This window comes from Sinocyclocheilus rhinocerous, unplaced genomic scaffold (genome assembly GCF_001515625.1).
Source record: "Sinocyclocheilus rhinocerous isolate Xijiao unplaced genomic scaffold, SAMN03320098_v1.1 scaffold3355, whole genome shotgun sequence".
Taxonomy (NCBI): Eukaryota; Metazoa; Chordata; class Actinopteri; order Cypriniformes; family Cyprinidae; genus Sinocyclocheilus; species Sinocyclocheilus rhinocerous.
In genome coordinates, this window is record NW_015665856.1 from 331455 (window position 1) to 336522 (window position 5068).

The following is a 5068-nucleotide window of genomic DNA, read 5'->3' on the forward strand; positions in this document are numbered from 1 at the left end:
AACACAGGAGTGGCTTAGGGACAACTCTGTGAATGTCCTAGAGTGGCCCAGCCAGAGCCCTGATTTGAACCCTATCGAACATCTCTGGAGAGACCTGAAAATGGCTGTCCACCGACGGTCCCCATACAACCTGACCAAGCTTGAAAGGATTTGCAAAGAAGAATGGCTGAAAATCCCCCAATCCAGGCGTGTAAAGCTCGTTGCGTCATACCCAAAAAGACTCAAGGCTGTAATTGCTGCCAGAGGTGCTTCAACTAAGTACTGAGTAAAGGATCTGAGTACATATATGTAAATGTTATATTTCATTTTTTATTATACATTTACAGACATTTCTAAAATTCTGCTTTCACTTTGTCATTATGAGGTATGGAGTGTAGATTAATGAGAAAAAAAAATGAATTTAAACTATTGTAGTATCAGGCTGCAGCATAACAAAATGGAAAAAAGTGAAGGGGGTGTGAATACTTTCTGAATGCACTGTATGTCTGACATGTAATTAAATTGTGATAATATAATACGATAATAATGATACTGGTTTTCAATGTAAAGCAGGGCATTTCCAAGATCTACACAGCCTCCACATTTGACAAAAAAAAAAAATGATAAAAAACAAATTAAAATAATTAATTAAATATTATTCATGAAAGATATTCTAATTATTATTTTAATTGTTAATTGGCATTCATTTTAGGACTTTAAATGACTTTCAATATTTTTTATATTCAGTAATATTTCAGTATTCATTAAAACATCAGATAGGTAACACTGTACAATAAGGTCTCATTTGAACTAAGAATGAACAGCACTTCTACAGGATTTAATAATCTTAGTTAAATTTAATTTCACCATTTAATAATACATTTCTTTTAATCAAATGTTGTATTTGGTACTGGTAAACATTACTTATTGTACAAACAATAAACAACTCCATTTTTATTCAATAACATTAACAAAAATTAAGGAATGCTGTGAAAATACACTTTTGTTAGCTCATGTTAGCTAATATATTAAATAATGTTAACAAATGAGACAGTACTGTAAAGTCTTACTGTATGTTTCAAATAATAATTATTAGCTATAATAATAATATTTTAATAAAATCATAATAATACTAATAATGGATAAACCTGACTGAATGCATGTTTCTCATAAAGCTTTTAATGAAGGACTATGATCGAAAGGCCTCTGCTTAAATGCTTAAAATTGTATAGACTTTATAAGTCTGTGTATTCATGTTTTTACAAAAGTAAAACTGATTCTTTTATTTTTTAAAAGGGTCCAACAAATGCTGAGCATACATGGAATGTCCTTCAAAATTGTTGAAAAAGCATTAAATAAATAACATGAAACATACTTGTATCATGAGTATACTGTATTTTATAATACGCTGTCCCTCCTGTGCTTGTAATTGAACATTATCCACATCTAGCCAATATACCTGCCGTAGCAAATTATCCCAGTCTTCTCTCTAAATCTGTTGTTCAGATTTTGATTTGATGAAATTGCTGAGCTGCCTGCTACATGAAAGTGCTCTCCGCACAAACCTCAGAGCTGAGTTCAACAGCACTCAGCGCTCATTAATTAGCGGACTGGAGCGAGCGTGTTTAAGCTTTTTATGCCAATAGTTCAGCTACTCTAGTTTCCCAAACCATGAACCAGCATCATTCAGGCACAATTATTCAATCACATTTTATTAAATCAAATGTATTTAACTTTGCGGATAAATATTATAAATATAAAAACACAAGCCACAGCGGTGAATACAGTGATGTGTCAGCTCATGTGCACAATGGCATGGTGGCTTATTCAATAAAAAACAAATCAATGACGAAAATTGAACTTTCCAAGAAGAATAAACAGTATACTGAGTTGTTCGCCCAGCTTCAAGTATTAAATAAAGCCCATGCGTCTCATTCCACAGTGGCCAAAAAGTGATAACGTACCATTGAAGCACAACTGCACCTGAATCCTGACTACGGTTCATCCGCATTCACAATCACAAACAATATTAAATCAAGTTTCTTCTCTGTTCACCAATCTGTGTGAAACCATGTTTGTTCTCCAGCCAAACCTTGAAACATTTTGAATACGTCAGAAAACTCCTGACTTCAATAATCAACACAAAAGATTGATTTTATATGCCGTTCAAAAGTTTGGGATCAGTAAGATTTTAGTTTTTTTTTTATGGAGCTCATCGAGGCTGTATTTATTTGATGAAAAATACAGAAACAAAACAGTAATATTGTGAAATATTATTGCAATTTTTTTTTTTTCCAATATTGGTTTCCTATTTTAATATACTTAAAACAATTATTTATTTCTGTGACAGCACTGAATTTTCATGAGCCATTACTCCAGTCTTCAGAAATCATTCTAATATGCTGATTTATTATCAGTATTGCAGTGCTGTTTAATATTTGTTTTGGAACCTGTGATCATTTTTTCTTTGATCCTTTGATGAATAGAAGTTAAAAAGAATAGCATTTATTCAAAATATAAATATTTTCTAACAATATAAGTCTTTACTATCACTTTGCATCCAACACATCCTTGCTGAATAAAAGTATTAATTTCTTTAAAGAAAGAAAGAAAGAAAGACAAGTTACTGCCCCAAACGTTTGAATAGTAGTGTATATTGTAACACAAGATTTCCTATTTTGAATAAACACTGTTCTTTCTAATCTTTTATTTATCAAAGAATCCTGAAAAAAAAAAAAAAGTATTGCAGGTCCCAAAAAAATATTAAGCAGCACAACTGTTTCCAACATTGATTATAAATCAGCATATTAGAATGATTTCTGAAGGATCATGTGACACTGAAGACTGGAGTAATGATGCTGAAAATTCAGCTTTGCTTAACAGAAATAAATTACTTAAATTGTTATTTTAAATAGCAATTATATTTTACAAAATTACAGCTTTTTCTCTGTATTTTTGGATTTGTTGTAGCAAGTGTATTTTTATTCTATATTATTTATGTTTAAATATTATTCGTTTGTGTTTGTTTAGTTTGTTTAGTTCATTAATTAAGAAAATTGTAAACGTCATAAGGGCGTGGTAAATTGGACGGCAGTACGCCGGAAGAAAGGAAGTGGGTCAGACATAATTTTTTGACCACTTCATACGTTTTTGTTTGTAGAATCCCTTTTTTTGAAACGAGTTTCGTTTGGTATAATTTCTATCTTAATTTTAATGTTTTTTGTTGGACAATTATTTACCTAAATAAGCAAGAAGAATGAATAAACGTTTCGTGGAATGAAGTGCGTTCAAGACAAAGCCCGCTACCATGCTTCCACGGCCAAAACAAAGGCCGGAACATGTATTATTTTATTAATTTACTTATTTATTTCATGCTATTTACAATGAAAATGCTATAATTTAATAATTGACACCCCTCATTTAATGACACCCCTCAAGTTTTCATCTGGATAATCTGTTAAGCGAATCTGAGTGGCTGGCCTTTTACTCATTTATAAAATGTTTCTCTCTCCATTGTGTGATATTAGACATCTTGGAACATTTATGCTGCTACTGAAATATGGCTTTAATTCATTCAGAGGTTAAATAACGGAGAGCGATTCAAGAACATTGGCAAAGGAGTAGCCATCGAATTTCTCTAAATGTGCAATTAACCCCGACCTGCAATGCACTTTCCAGAGTTATCGTACACTGCAGGAGGTTGTTAGAAAGGCAACAGTGTCATACCTGGAGCAAAACTGGTCTTGCCGTAATATCGGACAACCCCTGTCCTTTGTCCCACCACCAATACACGCTCCCCCAAATGCACCTCTAGGCTCTCTTGTGTTGTGCTGCTGGCTGAAGGGGTCCTGCTGCGAGCAATTACTGATGAGAAAAAAAAAAAATGTATCCAAAACATCTTAATCTCTTACAGATGCACTCTATAATTGCTATCCAATGTAGTTATCATTGTTTACAAAAGAAAAAGGAAATTAAAAAAGAAAAATGAATACTACGGAAACCTAAACACAGAAATTATGTGATCATTTTTTCTTTGATCCTTTGATGAATAGAAGTTAAAAAGAATAGCATTTATTCAAAATATAAATATTTTCTAACAATATAAGTCTTTACTATCACTTTGCATCCAACACATCCTTGCTGAATAAAAGTATTAATTTCTTTAAAGAAAGAAAGAAAGAAAGACAAGTTACTGCCCCAAACGTTTGAATAGTAGTGTATATTGTAACACAAGATTTCCTATTTTGAATAAACACTGTTCTTTCTAATCTTTTATTTATCAAAGAATCCTGAAAAAAAAAAAAAAGTATTGCAGGTCCCAAAAAAATATTAAGCAGCACAACTGTTTCCAACATTGATTATAAATCAGCATATTAGAATGATTTCTGAAGGATCATGTGACACTGAAGACTGGAGTAATGATGCTGAAAATTCAGCTTTGCTTAACAGAAATAAATTACTTAAATTGTTATTTTAAATAGCAATTATATTTTACAAAATTACAGCTTTTTCTCTGTATTTTTGGATCAAATAGATACAGCCTTGATGAGCATAAGAAACTTCTTTAAAAACATTAAAAACCTTACTGATCCCAAACTTTTGAATGGCAGTGTGTATTGTTGTAGCCATGTAAGAAAGTGTATTTTTATTCTATATTATTTATGTTTAAATATTATTCGTTTGTGTTTGTTTAGTTCAATTTGTTAATTAATTAAGAAAATTGTAAACGTCATAAGGCCGTGCAGTGTTTCCCCTAGGTTTACGGATTTTTTTTTATTTTTTTTTTTATCAAAAAGCATGTCTAATTAATCAATTTAACATCAATTTATAAAAAAATTAACAAAAACTACATGTTTAGGGCCCTAGGAAATGTTTTATTTTTCCCAACCTTATGTTTTATTGTTACCAAATTCTGTTTTAGCATGTCTTTAATTGTAATGTTTTTACAATTAAAACATTGAAGAAATATTGTATGATTATTCCTTACAAATAAGGTTTTAATAATTTTAGTAGTAGTAGTAGTAGCAGCCTATTACGTACATTCTACTGAACAATAGTAATATATTTCCGCAATGCCTTCAAGTTAAAC

General features: G+C 31.1%; 1 protein-coding gene across 6 annotated transcripts in view; it reads right to left on the minus strand.

Moving 5' to 3' along the window:
- Positions 1–5068, minus strand: part of LOC107731604 (CAP-Gly domain-containing linker protein 4-like) — a 54325-nt gene that overhangs the window by 37005 nt on the left and 12252 nt on the right. For 2 of the 6 annotated variants that reach the window (XM_016542726.1, XM_016542725.1), the window contains exon 2: positions 3706–3809. The exons of 2 other annotated variants lie outside the window; for them this stretch is intronic. The gene's annotated coding sequence lies outside the window, so the exon portion shown is untranslated. Of the gene's footprint in view, positions 1–3705; positions 3839–5068 lie in introns of those variants that run through there. 2 more of the 6 variants (XM_016542724.1, XM_016542727.1) reach the window with 1 other exon arrangement.